Source organism: Poecilia latipinna, unplaced genomic scaffold (assembly GCF_001443285.1).
Source record: "Poecilia latipinna isolate Pla-1442-1.1 unplaced genomic scaffold, P_latipinna-1.0 Scaffold251, whole genome shotgun sequence".
Taxonomy (NCBI): Eukaryota; Metazoa; Chordata; class Actinopteri; order Cyprinodontiformes; family Poeciliidae; genus Poecilia; species Poecilia latipinna.
Window position 1 is genome coordinate 30,747 of NW_015112867.1, and position 12,544 is coordinate 43,290.

The 12,544-nt window shown below is 36.8% G+C and overlaps 1 protein-coding gene across 2 annotated transcripts in view; it reads left to right on the forward strand.

The window, feature by feature from the left end:
• The first annotated feature begins 2,801 nt into the window (after window positions 1-2,801).
• LOC106947660 (plexin-B1-like) overlaps window positions 2,802-12,544 on the forward strand; it is a 95,430-nt gene continuing 85,687 nt past the window's right edge. The window contains exon 1 of one of the 2 annotated variants that reach the window (XM_015032810.1): window positions 2,802-3,186. The gene's annotated coding sequence lies outside the window, so the exon portion shown is untranslated. The remainder of the gene's footprint in view (window positions 3,187-12,544) is intronic. The other variant, XM_015032811.1, reaches the window with a different exon arrangement.

Here is a 12,544-nt window from a genome sequence, read left to right on the forward strand (position 1 = left end):
CGGGAAGGGTGGGAGCGCGCGCGTGGGAGACGCCTCCGCGCATTTCCAGACACGTTTCCTTAGTTTTTATTAGCTGCAGAAAATCCAGGGAGTTTAAGAAATTCATTGAACACATTTCAAAACAGAAAAGAAAAAAAAAAAACTAAGCATGATTCATGTTTTGCTGTCTAAATTATTTCCTTGATCATTATCTGCTTTTAAATCGATGTTGGACTTTGCGCCTGCTTTATTTACAAGAAGGGAAGAGAAGAATTCATACAATCCACATGTTTCTGAAATTCTAACGTTGGTGGGGCAAAATAGTGGGTTTTATTAATTTTATTATTATTATTATTATTATTATTATTATTATTATTATTATTATTATTATTATTGTTGTTGTTGTTGTTGTTGTTGTTATTAAGATTGTGTTGTTTTCTGTCTCTTTTACATTTTTAAAGGATTTAAAAACACGGTTATGGGTCTTAAATAGTATTTATATGGGAATCCATTACTGACGTTTTGAAGCAAATCAAAATATTTTGAGACATTACCATTGAAGGCTATGTCAACATTTTACAAAAATAAAGACTGATTATAGCAATAGAATGCTGTTGTGAATCTATGTTAGGACTTCAAGTCATGTGATAAAGTTAGGACACCACATCACATCTACATCTCCTTGAGGAAGGGGGGCTGTTTAGTTTTCTATGTTTCATTTGGAATTTTAGTGTATTATTGTGCATTAATTGTTTGAATCCGCAGCTGGATGGATTTTTGCTCACTTTTTTATTTAAGGATAGTTGTTGTGATGTATAACTCAGCTATCCTTACAAGACGTTACTTGGATGATATGACTTACGACAACATTTCATTTCCCTCTGGGATAAATAAAGCATTTTTAAATTAATTTCATTAATGTAGATTTATTTAGATATCAAAGCCTCCTTTTTTACTTCTCTAGAACAAAGCATCTCTCAGAAGGCCTAGAACAAAAAAGAAAACTATTTCACAAATATACAGTTAACTTGCGATTAAAAGGGACTAAAAATGTCACATATGAACAATTTAAAATCCACTTTCCTAAAAATAATGGCCTGAGTCAGTTTTCGCAAAAAGTAATTCACCACCTCTTTCTTTCCAAAAGATGTTTTAGGCAACGAAAACAACGAAGCAAAACAAAACAAAAAACACTTGGCAAAAAAATTACCAATATTTTAGGAAGGTGACGGGATTCTTTTTAAAAAACAGTTCTACCTCTCAACCAGCAGAGGGCAGTGTCATCCTATCCGGGCTTTAACGGGTCAATTTCATCTTCACTGAGTTAGATCTGTTTTGATGTCCATCATCAGTTAACATATCGATCTAAAACAGCGTAATTATGACATTGTAGTTGTAACTACACTAAAACAGTGTAGTTGTTTTGAAATATTGAGGTTAGATGATAGTGGAATATATTAGTAGGAACTATCAGCCAGCAGGAATAAAACTCTTTCTACAAGTGCTGAAAAATGTAAAAGAAAAAGTTAAAGTGTGGGAAATTTAATCACAGAAGAGGTTTTATATAAATTCCATGCTTCCTAGCTGAATATTGAGTGTTTCTGGCAACCTCTAGCATGCAACAAGGAGCTGACAGATTAGAGTATGAAGCCAGCAGAGGCATGACATATTTCCAGAAAAGGATTTTCAAAAGAGAAGCACCTGAGTTATACGATCCGACCTTAATTTAAACTGTCTGGCACAAAGTGTAAAACAGTTTGTTTATTAAGCCCTAGCTATAGACAAAATCGTTTATTTTGACATTTAAAATATTTTCCTGCATGAATAACTGAACTCATTTTAAGAAATTAATAGAGCAAAGGCTACTAAAGACTTGAGACTGGGATGGAGAATCCCCTCCCCACAAGACAATGACCTTTAACATACAGCCAGAGCTACAATGTAATGGCAAGACTTAAAAATGTATTTCTCAGTTTTCAAAACATTGACTGACATGAGCCATTTTTCTAAACAGGATGACAAAAGAAAATCTCAGTCTCTAGGTGTACATAAACATTACTGTCACAAAGTATTAGTTTAAAAGCTTTTTGGAAAAAAAAATGGGAAGAGTGTTTCTTCTGCTTGAATTTATTTTGCAGTTTTATTTGCATTTTTTAAATCTAGAAAAGAATTTATTTAAAAATTCCCATCTTGGTATCCCCTCCTCTAACCCATCTCTACTTGTGAGACACACAACCAATACAGAAGACACATGATTTTTTTGCTCACATAAATTTTGTTACAACCCCACTCTAAAACCCCTAAAGTAAATGCTGGCACTGGGCTTAACATAAAAGTCAGTCAATCCGAACATTTGATGTCAGTAACAAAACATAATTTATTTTACAATTCTGATAAAACAACAACTACAGGAGACAGAAAAAAACACAGGGAAGCTTTATGCTTCAGGGTCTCCAAGGCCAAAACAATAAACAAAACACCCCCTTATAACTATAAAATAAAACAACCACTTTCTAAAGAAGAATTAAAAGAAAATACAAAACCTAAACTCCTTTGCTAACCAAAAAACAGGAGAAAACAGTTTGCAACAAAAATGGCAGAGAACCCCTACCAGCTTCCACTGTGAACAGAAACACTTCTTAGACAATTATTCACCAAAATGCTCACAGCAAAATCAGTTCAGTCCCCACAAACAGTCATTCACCTCTCGCCCGAAATGTCTCGCTGGAGATAGGCACCTGCACTCCTCCCGACTCCACTAGGGACGGGTGTAAAGAAATTGGACGTATTATTATTAACATTTTTTTACTTTATTTTGAAGGTGACCGCAAGCACTTCCTGTCTCAGGCCAGTCTGACTCCGTGTTGTCTTGTCGCGAGCCGTTTGTCTGCTCTAACTGTTATTGAAAGCTCTTAGATGTGCAGGGAGCTGAGTGTCCTGAAGCGGAAGAAAGCACCTACTTTCACGCACACTGCCATCCTCTGGACTCGTTTTTTATATTTTTCATCTTTTATAAGCTGACCGGAATTCGGTTTTCAACTCTTACTTTTAGTGTAGTTAATTCCACGAAAGTCACTTTTTTATTTCCTCTGCCGCTCTGTAGTGAAGTGGAAGCTGAGTCTCATCAGCTGCGACAACAAACGTGGATGTGAGGCTGCTCCCCTGCTCAACATGAACGGCTGAGTCACCAACTTTAGCACCTAACAGGTAAGCTTAACACCAACATGTCCACGTGAAAACGAAAAAAAAGGAGAAAAAAGAAACGAAAAAGAATGAAACGTTCCGTGTTTTTATTATAAGTTTGAATTGAGTTGTGCTATACAGGTGTATCAGTGTCCCATTTCTCTCTGTTATTTTGCCCTCGACTGTTAAGATTGCGAACTCAGACTCCACGCTGGTGGGACCTCACTCTTTAGTCAGCTGATACAGGAATGTCTGAGAGTGGGAGCCAGGCGTTCACCTGCCGCTGTGGCGCAGCTGCCTCCATCAAAGAGCAGAACCGTCTGCCAACACCAGCTGAAGGGGACACAAGTTTCCAGACTGTGAAATATGCGCTCAGTTTTCTGGATGGTCGGCATGCCGCGGTGTGGTGAAACACGAGCGGGGCTGATAAAAACCTTTCCCTCCCTCGCGCTCTGTCTCCTGGGAGCAGAGAACAGTAGAAATGCGCGTGTCAGACAGGAATCCTCCTCGGGGTGACGGTTTTTTTTATGGCTATAAATGGAAGATGGAGAGGTTCGTTCGGCTGCAGCTCTCTCCATGTTCTTTGCCAGCTGTCAGATTTAATCTGGCAGAATCAGTGGAAACGAACGGCACATGAATAAACCAGAACCAATGCCTCGACGCAAACTGAACTCTTCTGAACTGTAAGAAGTCCTCCTTTTTACGTTTTGATAAAGGACTTCCCATCTATTTTGAAACGTGCATAAAGATTCTTGTGGTTTTAGACGGCCCAGCCTTTAACCTCAATCATGTGGCTCTTTGTTTCCAGACATTTTTCAATAGCTGGCCATCTGCTTACTGAGGGCTCTGCTCCAAAGAATGATATCACATTACCTACTCTGGACCGTGGGGGATAACTGGAGGTGTGCCTTTATGGTATTATCAGGAACACTGTTCTTTACAGAAGTTTAATTGTTCACACACTCCAGGTCTATAGGTCCACTTTGTTTATTGTTTAACTGCCCTGTACCGATCGTTACCTGTCCATTAATACCAATGTCAAAATTTAAATTTCCTTCAGTTAAATTTATTTGAAGTCTGATATCCTAATTTTGAACAGTCAGATTTTTTTTTCTTCTTCAGCCTTTATGCAACCAGGGAATCACTGTTGAGATCAAGATATTTTTAGGGAGACCTAGCAAAGATGGGCAGCGCCATCAAGCAGTTACAAACATTACATATAAATAACATGCACAAAGATTAATTAAAAAGAGTAAAATTTGTAAAATGCTACGTCAGAAAGAAAAACAAGGAGTTCACCGATTGTGGTTTTCTGTTCGATCATCGATCTTTTACAAAGCCTGACCTGCCAATTCCAGTTTTGGCTGATGCTGATTTTTATTTATTTTTTTGAATGAAAAGTTGCTAGCAGAGCAAATGGGGACAGTGTCTGATTTTAAGATCTTTGTGGAGGTAGACAAGATCGATGGATAGTATTGGTTTCTTATGAAATTATCATCTGATCTCCCAAGATTAAGAAAATTGGGGCCAATTTACCAGTGCACCCCTATTAAAAAGATTGGCAATTTGAAGGAGCCATCTCTAAAACCATCAATCTAACTTCAAACTCACTCAGCAGATCAAACTTTTAAGCTCCAAGATGTTTTGCAGTGTGTTCCATGTTGTGTGGGCAAATGTATATATTTTTTTGTTTTTCCAAGCTCAGTGCTGACGTTTGGAACAGAAAGCAGGAACTGTTTATTGAAAGGCAAGAAGTATTGCCCAGGGCTCTTTTCTTTTTTCATTTCACACAGATGAATTGGACGAAGGCGAAGAATTAAAGAATGGAGAGTGTACCAGCCACAGAAGCACAGACAAACAAAATGTCCCATAATCAAACACATAAAAAATGCAGGAGAACCACAACAGGAATCAAATGTAGTCTCATCTTAAAAGTTGCTAAAAATCATAAATTTTTCTTAAAAGTATTCAGAACAAGCTTCAGTTGAAGTAACGTATTCTGAAACACATTAAAAGCAACTGTGCTTCATGACCAGTTCAGACAATACATGTCATCAACATAGAAGTGCATATTTGTGTAAGCCACATTATGGCCCTGGTTATTTATGTGTTTAGAAAATATAAAAGGTGACCAAAAATAGAACCGTGAGGTACACCCTTAGAAACCATCACAAATTCAGAGCACAGACCATTGTTTCCGATGCACTGAGATCTGTTGTCAAGATGGTCTGAGAACCAACTACTTTTTATGAAAGTTGTTTAAAAGCCTCTACTTTAAAACATCATGGTTAATTAAAGAAATCTATAAAAAGTGATGTACAATACTGCTGCTTATCAAGTACAGCCAGAATGTCCCCAGCAATGTTGGTTTGCAGCTAGGTAATAACACTGATGTTGGTATCTGATGCTCAGATTTTGATAGCTAACCAATCTGCTGTGATACTTTTGGACTTTTATCTGCTGAACATCCCAGAGGAAGGAACAAACTGATGTCCTTTTCCTACTGAAAATGCCTAACTAATGCTGGAAAAAGCTAACTTTGGGTTTTTCACCTACAGTAAAAACATCCACACCAAAGAATGTTGTTGACCGATCGGAAAATTTTTTAGACAGTTTAATTTTCTGACTTAGTAGTTACTGACTGTTTCTGTTCATTCATGGGTGCAACTCAAATTTTTTAACTTTTTTTATTTTTTGAAAAATTAAACTTTGCGTTGCCTTAAGTTAGTTTAAACGTACACATAACAACTTGCAGTTGGTTATGCCTGTCACAAAACTTTGTTGGATGATAAATTATCCCAGAAGTTATTGTGATAAATATTAATATTGTTGTTTTGATTTTCAAGTAATACAAATGGTGATGGCATAGTAATGCAAGAACACATTCTCAACAATCAATACATTTTAAATTATAATGAACATTTACACTAGAGCTGGAAGACATTTTAAATATCCAAAGTAAATAAAAAAACATCAGAAACAACAAATAAATAAATGATGAAGTCTCCGTAAACAAAATTGTCCTTAAAAAAGGACCAGACTGAAGACTTTTGTCATCCAATTTTTGGTAGAAAGAGAGAAAAGAGAAAAATAATAAATTATGCAAATGGAAATTATGGAGTTTAGGTGCATGTGATTAATTGATTTCTGGCTTACTGCAACAGGCCTGCCATTGATGGCATTAATAACTCCCCAAGCTGTAGTATTCACTGAGTTAAAAAAAAAAAAAATCATCTGGTTCCTGTCTCAAGCGAATTCATCGGTATAATGCTAGCCTGAAATCACCAATTCTTATTCCTACTAAAAAATTCAAGGCAGTTCTTCAGAAATCCCTCTTCTTTGTGGTCAAACTGGTGGGATTTTAGTGGTTTTAAAATGAATGGCTCACAGGAAGCGATTAGTTTTGCCTCTTATTCTGCTCAGACCTTTCATGACACATAAAGAGCAGTGGTTCGAAAGGCCACTTCAGACGCAGCTGGTCACTGAAAGGCAGCGCTCTGCCGCTGAAACCACCACTTTCCTTTTGCTTTCTATCCATCATAAAAAAAAGTGACTGCCGGCCATGTTTGCAGCATGGAAGGGGGTTCCGCAATTTATAGGTGTCAAAGGTCGAGCATATCACGAGGTAGGTAGCTCATCTTATAACTGCGTGAGAACTGGAATTGAAGGAGATCAATAAAACCAGATTGTTTTTTTAAACGTTTCAGTTTAGGAATCTTTACATCTGTGTGTCACATTCTGTAGGAAGATGTGAGGTGTATATTTAGCTGGAGTTTTAGCACCATGGGCGTGAGCTAATCATAATAAATAGGACGATAATGTCAATCTGGATCACATCTTGTAAATAAGTGACTGATTAATACCTGAGGATGAAATCGGAGTGTGAAGGTGAATCTGTGTCGGAGAGGGAAAAATGTGCACACCAGATTTTGATGATAGAGTTTTGGGGCGTTCCTCTATATCAGTCGCTGCAACAGCTGGTGGTCCCTCATGTTACATTCTTCCCTGCCTCTGTGTGTGTGTGCTGTAATGGGGTGTGGGAGAACACTTGCTCGGGCACCGCTGTGGCCACAGGCATCTCTGGGAAGATAATGGAAACTGAGAGCCATTGTGCAAACTCTAACCTCATACCTCATATTTTCTTCCCCTCCGTCTCTCCAACCCTTTCCTTTTTTATTATTGATAAAACCTCTGGTGAAAACACCGTACATTTAGTTGAACTCCGGTTCAGATGTGCTTGCTATCTGTTGAGTAGATTGAATCCCCCCTCACCCCCCAAGCTCAGTAAGCCCCTGAGGGAGTTGGCGGACAGTCAGATTGGCAGCCTAATAAATACTCCTTTTCATTAGCAGCAAGCCTCTATTCGTTGTGCTTAAATGGAAATCCTCCTCCATCCTCTCATCCTATTTACCACACAGACTTTACAATAGAAGTACAGGACGTTTGACAAGAAAATAACCTAACAGATGTCAGACAGTCACATGATCTGCCTGTAGGTGTAGAGGTGTATCCTAATCTAAGATCATTTTGCTCACCAGACAGATAGAAGCTCCTGGTTAAACACCACTCTGTATGGGTGTTCAAGATGCTCCTTTCACAGCAGTTTTTGTTTTTACATTAATTTTTTCTTAGTATTTGTTGGGGCATATTTATTTGTGTCGACCAAACTTGTGGTTTTAGTAAGTTGATTTAAAAGTTGATTGATCGACAGGCCTGTTACAGTAACACATTTCACTGGACAAACATTGTCCCAGAAATCATTGTGATAAATGATAATAGCATTTTGAGACAAAGTAATATATTGATAGTGGCATAATAATGCAAGTTTGCCCTCTCAAAGATCAATAAACATTTTAAAGAACGTTTAACACTGGAACTGGAAGATATTGTAATGCTGCTTTTTTCTTTTTTTTTCTTTTTTTTTCTTTTTTTTTACAATAAGACTCCTTAGAAATACAGTAGCTTAAAAATGGTTGAATCATTTTACTCATTTACAAAAACTATCTGTAAAACATTTCCTCTAATTATGAAAACAAACAAGTCAATAATTAGTTTCCTCCAAATTGTTTCAATATCCCAAATTATAGAGTTCATTATTACGTTAACTATACTTAGTGTTCACCTACCCTTGTTTCTTTCATTCTCATAGTGGTTTATTTACAGAATTGTTTGAGTTTATGAGAAGATAAGATTAGCCAGTGCTACATGAACTTTCTTTATTTCCAACTAAAATTCAGCCTCTTTTTGCTTACATGAGCCAAGCTACCATAATTCTCCTTGATGTAATCCTTTTTTAGCGTAATCTTCTTACAGAGTCAGAAGATGGAACACCTTGTGAGACCCAGAGGGTGTGGTTTTTATTGTTCTGGGCCAGCTTTAAGTACAGTTGTGTGCGTACGTGTGTGTGTGGTTGTGTGTGCCATGTCACCGGCTCTTGGCTTCAGCCACAACCCTTGTTCTTTTCCACAAACTCCCCAGAGAGTCCGGCCCCAGCCTGCAGCCCATCCTCTACACAACAACCTTAAGCCCCCAGCTGGCCTTTCTTATATTGCCTAAGGCTCTCAACCCATTTTTCCTCTGTGTGTTTCGAACGCAAAGTTGTGTGTTTTTTGTGTGATTTGATGGCAGAGGTTAAGATAACTGGATTATAATCCTGATCTTGTTTTTTGTTAAATATAATGCTGTTTCCTAATGACTGATGGTTTGAGATTTCAGTGCAGGGATGCTGCTGTCGTTGGGATTATAGCGATTTTAAATGGAACTGCGTATGTCTTGTTTTAGCATTTGACCATCAGAAAAATCCATTAATTTTTTAATTATTCCAGAGGCTTCCAACCTTGAGTTTTTCTAACCAAATCAGTGTTTCTGCTGTTAAACTAAACTGTTTTCTTTTTTTTTTTGCAATATACCACAAAATATCAGTCCAGTTGGTTATTTATTTATTTGTTTTTCTTAAAACTCTTTATTTCTCTGTTATAAAAAGAGGCTGAGCCATTTCAGACGCCTGTCCTTTTGTCTAGGGATGACATATTAGAAATGAAATGATCATAATTATAGTGCTGAATTATGACGCATTCAAAATATTTTTCTTATTTTATTACTTAAAAGGAGCAACGCCGGCATCACAGTTGCATTTCCATTACAAACTTTGTCAATATTCTGCAAATTTAGAAAAAAACACAATTTTGGTGTTTCCATTAAATAAGAAACGCAAATCAAATCAATTGTGAATAAGTTTGTTCACACAATAAGTTATTAAAAGATGTCCTGCGCCATCCTCCTCCTACTTCTTGTCATCTTGTTGGTATTCACCAGGAGTAACATCCAGTTGTTGATCACATGACTCATGGGATGCAAAAAGTAGTCAATTTGGCACTCAGAAAAAGGTGCCAAATTAATTTTTTAATTTTATTTTATTTTTTTCAAAATTGTCATGTTCCCATTAGGGAAATTTATTTTTGCATTTCCAATTTGTGCAATTTGAAGGTCAATGGAAAGGCAGCTACAGCGTGTAGGAAAGTAGTCACTTAAAATTTATTGTTACTGACATTTTATTAAAAAAAATGTTAACACTACCACCTGACTGCACAGTCTAATCTGTTTTTAGCATCTTACATTATGGAAATCCTGACATATTTGTAATCGCTCCTGTTCCATAGCAGATTACCTTAACTCTGAGATGTCCATCTTTTCTATAGGAAAAAGTAAAAACAGAGCACACTGTCATATATGAAGGTTTCCTCTTATCTGCTGAAAGTAATTATTGTGATACATGATAATGTGGTTGTTTTGAGACCATTTTCAGGTAATATATGATAATGGCATAATAATGCGAGTTCACTCTCTTAAAGACCAATAAACTTACATTTTGTAAAGAACACTAGCACTTCTATTTTAAATATCAGAACCAACAAAAACAAAACAGAAATAAAAACCACACACAACCAAAACTATAAATAAAATGGACTCTATAAAAAAAAATTGCCCTTCAAAAAATCTCAGTCATCAGAGTGGAAATTATCGAGATTGTCAAAAGGTATTTTGACTCTGACAAACGACTTATCAGAATGTATATTCTCATTCTGAATATGACTAGTGCTACCTGGAAAAGATTGCATTACTAATCCGAGATGGGCCGGTTACATCAGGCTGAAAATCAGTCAATTGGGTTTCTTGGTGCATCTGAAAATGGCAGGATATTTTTGAACATTTTTACTCAGTTGCACATTCCTTTGGATTACAGTATGATATTTTTAATAACTGTGCTGTATTTATGCTGACATTTTACTCGTACTGTATTCTTTTTTATTCTCTGTTTATGTATTTTATATTATCTTTGTGTGAATCTTCTTGCTTTGATTGCCTGTCATTTTGCTATTGTTGCACTGAAATTTCCTCATTGTGGAACAATAAATGATATTTCTTTTCTATTCCATTTGCTTCTGACAATCTATGCTTTCCCAGATTGTCTGCCTGTTGGCCTTGTATAGTGCTGAATGGCTACACACAAGTGAGGCCATTTGCTGGCGAACCACAAATATAAATTCTCTTCCATCAATGTGTGTGTGGTGCTAGGTGTCATGTCTCCCCCTGAACAGTTGCTTCTGGATCCGGTAGAGTTATGCTAGTGATCCGACAGACTCACAGGTGGAGCATTCCCTTTCTTAAAGAAATCCCCTTACATTTGTTGTAAGGGTGTGGCTTTGGTCCTATTGGCAGCTGGTATTATTACTCTGAAATGTAATCACCTCACAGCCTGGGAAAAGCACTCCATATTGAATTTGCTTCTTTATTTCTCCTTCAGAATAGTCTAGTTAATTACTAGAGCTAACAAGGACTGGAACCACCAGTGGTCAAGAAGTGATCAATACCATTTGCACAGCAGTTGAGATAACATTCTGGAAACCCATTGATCAATTCCAACCCAACTGGACCGCTTTATTCGACTGTCTGTTGAGATAATGGATTTGGGATTACTTGCGCATATGGATGTAAAGTAAGATTGAGAGGCTTTCACTAAGTCAGCTTCCCTGTTGTCTAAAGGGGTTCTTGCTTATAAGGATGCTCATCTGATCCTTAGATTTATCACAGTGAGTAAGATTTTCGCTGTCAGTTGAAATCAGATGCTGGATGAGTTAAATCCTCTTAGTCCAGGGGTCTCCAAAGCCCAGGGGTTAGGGTTATGGTAGACCCTGACTGCAGTTTAAGAATGGCACAAATTTGACCCTCCAGGAAATTGAGCTGATACAGATGAACACTTATATGTTTTTAGAATGAGATCTTGATAAATGGAAAATGTTCAATACAACACAAAGTATTTTGTCTTCAATTAGCTGTTTTTTTTTTACTTTGATTATAATATTGAAGTCAGGCCACAAACATCCACAACTTTTTACTCAACAGACTTGGGCACTAGCCCATTAAACTTAGCTAAAGATGGCAAGAATATTAGAAAAAAAATTCTAATTCTTGTTGTGGAGATTAGACTTGAGGCATTTTCTAAACCAACAAAAAAGAAAGCATTCAACCAAAAAAAGTTAAAAACTTGTACATCTTCATTTTATTAATCCTGCTGTGGTCTTAAGAGATTGGGTCATTTGGACCTGTAAACTTTTTACTCTGGGCACACTCTGACAGGGTCACTGACCCCACATGCGCTTAGATGTTTTTTTTGTGTGTGTGGTTTCAGGAACTGATGGTCTGACGGGACAACCTGCCCCCTGTTTTCCTGCTGTCAGATTGTGACATTTGCCACACTCTTCCTCCAGTGCAAAAAAGATTGGACACCACGGCTTTAGCCTAGCCAAGAGAAATGGTGGGAAATGAATTTGCCCCTTTCTCAAATCGTATCCCCACATAGGACCAATACATTGTCATTTTGTCCCTTTCTAATTCCATTTAATACGCAATTATTTAATACCATACAAGTATCGGTTTATTTTCCTGGAAACTATGCAATAGAAAATAATTACCTTACTTTTGTCGCTAAATGCAGAAAGTTCTGTGCATTAGCAGCAAAGTGATGACTATGGAAGTCATCCTGAGCTCCCATGTATGAATTAATATTTATGATTTTCATTTTTTTTGTATTTACTTTGATCCCTGTGCTTGGTTAGCTAGCTCTTTCAAGACCTTTTGCTAATTATTAGTTATAGAACTACAACTGGCAAATTCACTAACAAAACATTCATTAAATTAAAAAGACAAACATTAGTGTGTCTTTTTATCTTTAAGTTGCTCAACAATAAATAATTTTTTTTAATGAAATCAGAATATCATTAATGATCTAAAACATAATAGGGTCCCTAACTGTTGCCTTATGAAAAGAAAAACAGAACAATGCAAAAACATTTTGGGTCGTGAATTGTTTTCTATTTTATTG